Source organism: Malus sylvestris, chromosome 14 (genome assembly GCF_916048215.2).
Source record: "Malus sylvestris chromosome 14, drMalSylv7.2, whole genome shotgun sequence".
Taxonomy (NCBI): domain Eukaryota; kingdom Viridiplantae; phylum Streptophyta; class Magnoliopsida; order Rosales; family Rosaceae; genus Malus; species Malus sylvestris.
Genome location: NC_062273.1, coordinates 19,619,795 through 19,631,602, shown reverse-complemented (window position 1 = coordinate 19,631,602; position 11,808 = coordinate 19,619,795). Strand labels below are relative to the sequence as shown.

The following is an 11,808-nucleotide window of genomic DNA, read 5'->3' as shown; positions in this document are numbered from 1 at the left end:
ATATTTAGATTTTGGTTTGTGTTGGGAAAAGGGAAATAGGTGGGAATTTGTGGTCTAAGTGGGTTAAAGCCTATTTTCTTGAGGACAAGAGTTTTTGGAGCCTCAATGTGCCTTCTATTTGCTCCTAGAATTGGAGAAAACTTTTGAAGCTTCATGAGCTAATTAAGCCTTTTATTCATGTCTCAGTCGGGGGTGGGTCTTCAACTTTTTTGTGGTATGATAATTGGCATCCTCATAGCTCTCTCTTAGATGTTTGGGGTATTGAGGTAGTGTTGGCTTCTGGTCTCCACTTAAATACTAAACTTTCTTCTATGATTATGGCCACTGAGTGGTGTTGGCCATTTACTACTAACCCGGCTTTCCGTTCCATTCAATCAGATTCCCATAGTATTGTGCCTTATTCTTAGAGTTTGGATTTCTCATTTTGGTCCCCTAGCAACATTGGTATTTTCTCTTCAGCTTCTGTGTGGAATTGTATTCGTTGTCTGGCTCCGAAAATTTCTTGAGATCATTTGGTGTGGCATAATGCTTCTATTCCACGTGCGAGTTTTGTGTTGCGGTTAGTCGTAAAAAATAAGCTAACTACACTTGATCGCATTGGTCAGTTTTCCTTTCAAGCCAATCTCAACTGTGTGCTTTGCAACTCTGACTTGGAATCTCATTCCCACCTCTTCTTTGATTGTCCCTTTACTGAAGGTCTTTGGTAGCATGTCTTGATGAGGTATGGGGTTCCTTGACTTCATCCTCCATGGCCTTATTTTGTGGATTATGTGGCAGCCCATTGGCGAGGGAAATCCCTTCCCGTGGTGGTTAAAAAGTTCTCTCTTGTAGTCACAGTCTATTGCATTTGGTGTGAATGGAATAACCGCATGTTCAACAATTGTAGGAAAACCCCTGCTGCTTTTCTTCAGTCAATCACTAATATGATTTGGTGTCGGCTGTGTACTTTGTAGGTTAAGCCCTCAACCATAAACATGACGATCCTCTATAATTGGAATGTTGCTGCTCATTAGGCTCTAGGCTTTCCTGTCGTCTTCCCTTGCATGGGTTAGTTTCTCTCTGTTTGTTTCTTGTTTTCTTTGGCCTTTGCCCTGTTAATATAAATCTTTATTTAACCAAAAAAAAAAAAAAACAAAGGCCAGCTGAAGACTCAAAGTATTGTTTTTCCAAGTATAATTAGAAAGCCTACTCTAATTAAAAAAAAAACTATTTAGATTATGTAAACTTAACTAATACATTTGCGTCTAAAAATGCAAGACGTGTATTATCTAATGTTTGCACATCTTTCTTCTTTTGATAAATTGTAATGATATTTGATGTATAAATACTTTTTTTTTCTTCATGTATTAGCAAATTCCTTTTTTTACATATCAATGTACAAAGAGTCGAAGGTTCGAGAATTCTAGGGCCCTACTTCGAAGGCTCGCTTAGGACCCTTAAATTCTCTAGACCAATCCTGCTAGGAGAAAGGAAAATCCTCACCTTATTACGTTTATTACAAAACAACATTTAAGTCATTGTTTTGATGTAAAAAAGGTGATTAAGGTAGGTAGGTAGGTAGGTAGCTAACTGGGTTCAATTGCAGGAAGACAACATCAACGTTTTCCAGTTCGACTAGCTTGGTTGGGAACAACACATTTGATGGCATTAGGGTTCAATATCCCACGTCTCTACACACAGGGCGACATTCCCACGTGTTCTTGCATTCCCTGCTACTTAAAACGCATTCGTCAAGTTTGTACTTCTTTGAGGTCACATCATCCAGGTCTGAATAGTCGTTGTAATTACAAAGATCGCTTTCTGTAATATCAGGAAGAAAAAAAAAATATAATAATACAATGGCAAAAATGTAAGAACCGTATAAGAGAGAGAGAGAGAGAGAGAGAGAGAGAGAGAGAGAGAGAGAGAGAAAGGGCATGAGGGTCTGCATGCACAGTGGAATGAAGAGAGAGGTGGAGGAATATGAGAAGAAGAGAAATGAGATGACTTAGCTAGGTTTTATACTAAGTTTACTTGCACTGGGAATTAATGCAAGAATCCACCACATAGGAAAGTATAGATTGACATTCACTTGTAAAGGTCTTTCATTAAATTTGGGAAGATCTTGCACATTCAATGTTGCCAAATTCATCAGATTTCATAAAATTTTATAGGCAATCATGCAAGTTGCGTCACGAATCAGCATAACACGACAAATATGTACTAAAAGTATACTTAACTTGACCATAGCGAGATTACAAAGGTATACATTATTTTTTGTCGCAACAACACCGCCAATGCAGCTAAGCCAAATATAGACCGGAGAAAATGTTAGGACGAAAGAGTTAAATTAAACATGGTAAATACCAAAAATATATATGACAATATTTGAGAATTTCTTGTATATTCATTAATCTCCGAAATGGAGTATATATAGGAGTTACAATTGGTATTACATAGCACTTTGTCAATGTTGGACAACAGACTACTATTTGCACTTTCACTAATATATAACTTGCAACACTCCTCTTCAAGTTGGAGCAAAAATGGCACGCACGCCCAACTTGTCAAGTTAGTTGAAAAACACACTATTAGACACAATCTTAGTAAGCACATTAGTGAGTTGATCTTCAGATCCCACAAACGAAAACATAATAATTCCAGCATCCAATTTTTCCTTGATGAAATGTCAATCAATCTCTACATGTTTTGTTCGATCATGTTGCACTGGATTATGAGCAATCTCAACAGCAGCCTTATTATCATAATAGAGTTTTATGGCACCCTTGGGTTTAAATCCAAGATCTCTCAACAATTTTTTCAACCATAACTCACATACACCATGAGACATACCACTGAACTCAGCTTCAGCACTTAACCTAGCCACCACTTTTAGTTTCTTGCTTCTTCAAGTAACTAGATTACCACCCACAAACGTAAAGTATCCAGATGTAGATTGCCGATCAGTGATAGAACCTGCCTAATCTGCATATGTTTACCCTTTGACATTCAAATGACCATTCTTGGAGACAACTAACCCTTTGCCAGGAGCCATCTTCGAGTACCTCAAAATACGGATTATTGTATCCATATGAGCTTCACTGGGCGAGTACATAAACTGACTTACCACACTAACTGCATAAGCAATCTTAGGGCAAGTGTGAGACAAATAAATTAATCTCCCCACAAGCTTCTGATACCGTTCCTTATGAGGAGGAACTTGATCCGGAAATAAGCCCAGACAATGATTCTGCTCAATCGAAGTATCAATAGGTTTGCAATCTAACATACTTGATTCAGCTAACAAAGCAAGAACATACTTTCATTGAGACAAAAAAAAAAAAAAAACCATGCTTGGGTCATGCAACCTCAATTCCCAGAAAATACTTCAATTCACCCAATTCTTTCATCTCAAATTCAGCAGCTAGATAGTTTTGAAGGCGTTGTATCTCCTTCTGATCATCACCAGTCACTATCATGTCATCAACATAAATAATCAATGCAGTTAACTTACCATTGTGTCGTTTTAGAAACAAAGTATGATCTAAATGACTCTGGAAATACCCAAACTTCTTCATTGAACTTGTAAATCTCTTAAACCACGCTCTAGGAGATTATTAAACCATACAAAGTCTTTCGCAATCTGCACACAACACCTTTTTTCAGGAGATATTTTGATATCAGGTGGGAGATCCATATAAACTTCCTCCTTGAGATCACCATGAAGGAAAACATTCTTAACATCAAACTGCAATAGGGACCAATCATGATTTGCTGCTAAGGACAAAAGAACACGCACATTATTAAGTTTGGCAACAAGAGCAAAAGTCTCTTGATATTCCACCCTATAGGTTTGAGTATAACCCTTAGAAACTAATCTGGCTTTGTACTTGTCAATAGAACCATCTGTTTTATGCTTAATAGTGATCATTCATCTACATCCAACAACTTTCTTCCCTTTTGGCAAAGGAACCAAATCCTAAGTGGAATTCTTTTCCAAAGTATCCATCTCAACATTCATGGCATTAACCCACTTAGAGTCAGACAAAGCATCCTGCAATTTTGTTAGAACTTGTTGATGCACAAAACCGGAGGTCTTGGAACAACGTAAATTCGACCGTGAATCTGCAAGTAATGTAAATAACACAAGATGTATCATGGTTCACCCCAAGTTTTGGGCTATGTCAACACTGATTATTGTATTTATGAGGGAGAGAGAACTTTGAATGAGAGTGATAGCTTTGAGGGGATGAGAGGGCTTAAGAAATGGCATCTCCTAATTGTGAGGGTGAAGAGTCCTTTTATAGAATAAAAGTTCCTCACTTATTACATATTTGCCCCTTCCTTTATTACATAATTACATTTAAGTCCCCCGAGTATGTATACGAGATCTAAATACGGAGGCTCTAAGTGTGGTATAAACAGTAGTCCCCCAAGTCTTCAGTCAAGAGAGTCTTTTGGCTGGAGACTTGAAATTCAGTCAATGTGTGGGCCGAAGTAACTAGATGTTGTCTTGAACTGATGCTCGATATGAGGCAGTGCTCAATCTGAAATGATGCTCAACTAGAAGTAGCACACGCTGCGAGGCTGCCTGTCTCGTGGCTTATGTTGCCTTAGTTGGCTCAACTTTGTGGCGTTTGAAGGTGAGGGAGTCCCTTTTATAAAATAAGGGCTCACTCCTCAATACATGAATGATGGGCTAGAGTTATGCTTGCGGCGAGACGGTTGCTCAGTTGGCGGTGATGCTTTCTAACAAAGGTGAGAGAGTCCCTTTTATAAAATAAGGGCTCGTTCTTTAGGACATGAATGATGTGCTAGAGTTATGCTTACTGCGAGGCGGTTGCTCAGCTGGCGGCGATGCTCTCTAACGAAGGTAAGGGAGTCCCTTTTATAAAATAAAGGCTCGCTCATCAGGACATGAATGATGAGCTAGAGTTATGCTTGCGGCGAGGCGGTTTCTCAGCTGGCGACGATGCTCTCTAACGAAGGTGAGGGAGTCATTTTTATAAAATAAGGGCTCGCTCCTCAGTACATGAAAAATGGTTTAGGAGTGATGCTCGTGGCGAGACGGTTGCTCAGCTGGCGGCGATGCTCTCTAACGAAGGTGAGGGAGTCCCTTTTATAAAATAAGGGCTCGCTCCTCAATACATAAGTGATGGGCTAAGTCCCCTAAGTATTTTTCATGAGTGCTCTCTAATGAAAGTGAGGGAGTCCTTTTTATAGAATAAGGGCTTGCTTCTCAGTACATAGATAATGGGCTAAGTCCCCCAAGTATTTTCATGAGGCCTAGTTGAGGCCCAATATATGGTACATAATGTAGTCCCCCAAGTCTTCGGTCAATAGAGTCTGTTGGCTGGAGACTTCAAATTGAATCCATGTATGGGTCGAAGTGGCGATTGTTTGGAGGCGGTATTTGTATACCCTGCACTGAAGCTTTGTAGGTGAAGCTTTGCAAGTGAAGTTTTGAAGCTAGAGCTCTGTAAATGAAGCTTTTGAAGCTATAGCTTTTGTAAACGAAGCTTTTGAAGCTAAGGCTCTGTAAATGAAGCTTTTGAAGCTAGAGCTGTGTAAATAAAGCCTCAAGAGCTCTGTAAATGAAGATTTTGAAGCTAAGGCTCTGTAAATGAAGCTTTTGAAGCTAGAGCTCTGTAAATGAAGCTTTTGAAGCTGATTGACATGAGTGATGCTCATGAATGTTTATGTTGATTGACATGAGTGATGCTCATGGATGTTGACATGAGTGATGCTCATGAATGTTGACATGAGTGATGCTCATGAATGTTTATGTATGATTGAATGAGTGATGTTCATGAATATTTATGTATGATTGACATGAGTAATGCTCATGTATAATTTTGAAGTACTGGGCGTACTTTTGATCACCTGGTTGGTGGTAATAGTGGCAGGTTGTCGAATAGTTTTGGAGTACTGTGCGTACTTTTGATCACCTGGTTGGTGGTAATAGCGGCAGGTTGCCGAATGATTGTGGAGTACTGGGCGTACTTTTGATCACCTGGTTGGTGGTAATAGCGGCAGGTTGTCAAATAATTATGGAGTACCGGGCGTACTTTTGATCACTTGGTTGGAGTTATTTTGGGCTTATGGGCCTTCGCCCTCTACACAACATTCCAGCTCATTTATTTTGGGCTTTGTCGTTTTTATTTTTATTTTTATTACCCTCTGATGGGGTGTATATAGATGTCTCTAAAAGATAAGAAATATAAATTACATCATTCTGGTGGGGTGTTTATTCCTTACTTTTATAGTGTCCATATGTGTATCCCTTTTGCTTTCTCTTTTCCATTTCCTGCATGTTCTCCTGTAAAACGTAACAGTTGCCTGGACAGCCTTGACACCACCAACTTACTTTTCTGCTTTTCTTGATCTCTGCACCTTTGTTGCTTTTGCCTTGCTTGAACCGACGAATATGACTCATTGGTGACAACTTGCACCTCTTTTGCTTTTGTCTTTCTCTTTTCTTTTTGTTTCTGCAGATGTCGTAGATGGCATCATTGTCAAGCAACACAGATACATTGGTGTGCTCCAGCAGAGAACGGGTTGAGAGAACGTTGTTGTAAGGCTCTATCATAGATGTGGAAACTTGGGGAGAAGGGTACATCGTGGATCCCAGCTTGGATTTCTTTGGTGTAGATCCATCATTGAGTTCACTAGGCTTGCAGGTCCACATACCACACCTTGTCCGCATTAAACATTCTGTAGTTCCACTTCCAGACGTGCAAAGTGCAGTTGCCGGAGTTAACGGTCGAGAGCTTGACGGTGTCGTCCCAGGAGAAGGTGAAGAAAGATTCAAGGTAGGAGGAAGCCATGGTTGCCTGCTTTGAGTGATCCTCATAAAATTGGAGAGGAAAAGTCACATAATGGTGTAATTCCCACTTGGGTTAGCATCATCCGAGAGCAGAGCCCCATACGGCGATTCTTGGTCATCCATCACAAGGTCATCCGTCCCCCTAAACACCGCGAGCAACCCAATCAAAACGACCCCAATCACACTCAAAACGATGACGTTGAGCCACACGTGAGTGAGGACCAGAGCCACCACCGTTACCAAGACAAGAAACCATCACGACCTGGTCCGGGACAGCAAACCCGAACACCTCGAGGGGCTGGTCACGCTAGAAGTAGAGTACGAGCCACGCGACGAAGACGATCAAGAAGATGATGATGGAGAACGGGTGGTAGAGGAGGCTGAGGAAGAGCACGATCAAGGCGATCAGGGCGTAGTTGGACCGGGAGTGGGTCAAGTTCTGGGCGAGTCGAGTCGCAGCGGGAGCAGAGGAAAGCGGAGTCGGAGGAGCGGAGGAGCGGATGAACCCTGGTCGCAATGCTCGCAAGCCCTGTAACTTTCTTCCTTTCTCGATTTCCTTTTGAGTTGTGATTTTCTTTGTGTTCTCAGTCTTTCATCTAATCTCCCATTTGCTTCTCTAGCTTCCACTCCCAGCTTCTCATCCATGTATGCTTGGTTCAATATGCTTCGTTGCAGTGGAGAAGTGGAGGTGTGGTGAGATTTATGGTTGCTAGCATACAAACAGAAACAAGAGCGCCTGGTGCTGCCATAAATGCCGTCGACACACGGTGGCTCTCCGCTTTGACGGACTCGTCTCATTTGAGCACTTTCCACACCAGGGAGCATTCCAGCCATTAATTTCAACCTCGAAATTCCAATGACATAAACCCCAACAAAGAAAACAAGTGTGGTTTTAGAGACGGTTCAACGTCCTTCTACAGAAGACATTTGGACAAGTGTTGATTTTTGGGATTTTTTATGAGCTTGAAGGTATAAGGCTTTTGGGATTTTTGCAGATTCACAATGGTGAGATGAAAAATTGAGAGAGAACCGACATAACTTTTCATGTCGTTTCCCACAGACGGCGCCAAATGTTGATGCACAAAACCGGAGGTCTTGGAACAACGTAAATTCGATCGTGAATCTGCAAGTAATGTAAATAACACAAGATGTATCGTGGTTCACCCCAAGGTTTGGGCTACGTCTACACTGATTATTGTATTTCTGTGGGAGAGAAAGCTTTGAATGAGAGTGAGAGCTTTAAGGGGATGAGAGGGCTTAAGAAATGGCCTCTCCTAATTGTGAGGGTGAGGAGTCCTTTTATAGAATAAGGGCTCCTCACTTATTACATATTTGCCCCTTCCTTTATTACATAATTACATTTAAGTCCCCCGAGTATTTATACGAGATTTAAATACGGAGGCCCTAAGTATGGTATAAACAGAATTGATACATTAGATAGCTGACATATGTAAGATGCATATGGTTTGGACAAACGATGAGTAGACGCATAATTGTTGATAGGATACTTGGCTTTGGCATGCATATCAGGTTCATATTGTACTTTAGGTTTTCCAAGATTAGCTCATGAAGGCAACTGATAAGTAGAAAAATCATCAGAATTTATCTTATGTATGTCACCATCTTGTACCAAACCGTTTGAAGAATCATCACTGGATGAACCATCGTTAGGCAACTCGTTAGATATACCAGCACCAGGCAACTCGCTGGGCACATCTGATCTGTCGTCAGTAGAAATAGTTTCGGGAATAACAGGTGACCGATCACTATCTGTAGCCGACTAATCAGTATCACGCAACATAATAGGTTCTGTTCCCAACTCTGCCTGCAGCACATCATCCATACCATCTCTTCGAATCTGCACTTCACTCCCCCTCTCCCCCTGAAGTGGAGAGGCGGAAGAGGGCTTCACAAAATACGAAACTTCCTCATGGAATGTGACATCCATGGTAATATAAGTTTTTTGAGTCGGAGGATGATAACACTTATAGCCTTTTTTATTGTTAGCATACCCAATAAAGACACATCGGAAAGCACATTCATCAAGTTTACTCCGCTGATGAGAGTAGACATGCACATACGCAATACACCCAAACACTTTCGGAGGAAGTTTGGATACAAAAACAGGAGAAACATGTTTTTGTAGCACATCCAGTAGTGTCTGAAAATCAAGAACCCTACTTGGAACACGATTTATCAAATACACAGCAGCCAAAACTGCATGTCCCCACAAATGATTAGGAACATATTTATCCAACATCAAGGAGTGAGCAACCTCTATTATTTAACGATTCTTCCGTTCGGATACACCATTTTGCAGGGGTGTAAACGGAGTAGTCGTCTGGTGAATAATATTCTGATCATGAAAAAAGCATGCGAAAGTGTGATACACATATTCTCCTTCGTTATCAGACCTGAAAACCTTAACTTTGGTCTGAAACTGAGTAGACACCATTACACAAAATTCTTAAAGAACTAAAGAGACATCACTCTTATTCTTCATCAAGAACACCTTAGTTAATCGAGTACAATCATCAATAAAAGTAACAAACCAACGAAATCCATTAGAAGTAACCTTTGTCGGACCCCACACATCAGAATGTATCAAATCAAATGGCAAAGTAGCTTTATAATCACTTATGGGAAAGGAAGCACGATGACTCTTAGCCATGACACATGTTTCACACTTGAATTCTGAATCACTACAAGTGCGAACAAAGAAGGAAATAGATGCTTCATATAACTGAATGATGAATGTCCCAAACGTCGATGCCACAACCAAATTTGATGTCTATCATCCACTTTAGCACTTAGAACTTGATGATTATTTGAACCTGAAACAACAGTATCCTCTATAACCAAGATGTACAAACCCTCAATTTTTTTACCACGACCAATTATCTTCTGAGTTTGAATGTCTTGAAAATAATAATACATGGGGTAGAAGTGAGCAGAACAATATAAGGTATCAAGTAGTTTTCCTACAGACAAAAGATTGCACTTAACATCAGGAACAAATAAAGCATGGACCAATGATAAGGTCAGAGTAAGAGAGATAGTGCCTTCACCCTTCACAGGGGGATGTGCTCCATTTGCACAAGTAATATACGGATCACGAACATAGTCACATAACTCATCAAACACTCTAGGATCATCGGTCACATGATCAGTGGTCCCAATATCAATATCCATATATTTGTTCCACCAAGATGCATAACAACACTGATTATATTGAGCCATTTAGCTAAACCACGAACAATAAAGGCACAAAAGATATGCAATGGAATTAAAAAAAAATTACCATAACACTATAGCAGATCATTGTTCACAGGCACTGAACTATATGACTATTCATGGCATTGTAGAACGTCACTGTTCAATATATATATATATATATATATTTAAATGAAGGAAATCACGACAAAAGTGGGTACAAAATTAAAGCACATAGGTCACCAAAAGCGAACTACTCTGATGTCAAGTTAAATTAAACATGGTAAATACAAAAAATAGATATGACAATATTTGAGAATTTCTTGTTTAGTCTCTAAAGTGGAGTATATATAGGAGTTACAATTAGTATTACATATACGCTTCGTCAATGAGAGACAACATACTACTATTTACAATTTCACTAATATATAACTCGCAACAAAAAGAACCACAAGAAGAAAAAGAAGAGAGAAAGGAAAAGGAAGGTGAGGGTTGCTGCCGATCCATGGAGCTAAAGCCGTGGGTAGGCGGCTAGGTGCAAGTTTCTCTGGGTAAAAATGAAGTCTCTTGTGAGTACGCAGGGATGATCATCATCACAAACTAAAACTTTTTCTTCAAGTGTTATTTAATAATTTGGCATGCGCTTCATTCGTGTCCGAGGCTTTCCATCATTTCTGTTTTTAATAGGAAAAACATATTTTGTCTGTTAAGAAGATCAAGAGTAAACGATCACACAAATTACTATGAACCCTTTTCATTTTTTTGACATTGTGGATGGGAAATTCCAGCAGAGAATAGTTAATCAATAGTGAACCTATCAGATGTGACTAAGCCTGCCACGCGCTCGTTCCTTGCTGAACAAGCTTCTGCAAATCCCAAGTGTGAGTTATGGGCACTCAAGAACTGGCTCTGGACACCCAATCCAAATACATTTCTTTTAGTTGTGACCATAGTAAACTTTTGGGTGTCCGAAGAGATCCTTACTTTCTTAGGCCCTTCCTATCAAATCACCACTCTTTATAATTCTTCTGTACCAAGTTGCAAATAATGGTGTATTCGCTATGTGGCTGTTGGGGCTTTTGGGCCTCAGTCTTCCAAACAACAAGAATTGGTAACAAAAACCAATTGGATGATCTATTTGCTTCCTTTTTTTTTGGATAGAAAATACTAGAAAGATTATATTAATTTACGAAAAATTAATGAAAATGGCTTGAAAACTTTGAGTTTTAACGAAAAGGAAAAAATAAAGGGTAAAGTTAATAGTACTAGGATTGACTTTTTAGTGTAAAAATATGGTTTTTCGTTAAAGTTTCCTAAAATTTAATCTACCTAGAATTACTATATATTACATAAAATTATCATTTTCTAAAAAAAAAAAAAAAAAAATTCCTACGACAATTACACATCGTATGTATCAATTTATCTACATACAAATAAATAACATTTCTTGCAGCAAAAAATTTTGATATTTGTGCATCAAAGTTTTTTTGTTTTTTGGGGATTTTAATGAATTATTTTTCCTATCTGTGAACTATATTAACATATGACTATAAAGAATACCTTACAACTCTGTTTATTCTCATTAAATAAGTTTAAATTTCAAGGTGAATACAGTGGATAGACACAAATCATTCAATTATTTTACAAATAAATTTTAAAGATGGAAAAAGGGCAAGTGGGCATGCCAATTTGCCAAGTTGATGCTAAGATCCAAATCCAATCCAATACAAATAACCCCTTGTCTCCACCAATCATTTGTCCCCAATTTAGGGTAATGAACTAATGTCCCA

The 11,808-nt window shown here is 39.3% G+C and overlaps 1 pseudogene; it reads left to right on the top strand.

Annotated features, from left to right (window-relative positions):
• Window positions 1-311: 311 nt before the first annotated feature.
• On the top strand, window positions 312-1,013 carry LOC126599517 (uncharacterized; annotated as a pseudogene).
• The last annotated feature ends 10,795 nt before the right edge of the window (window positions 1,014-11,808 follow it).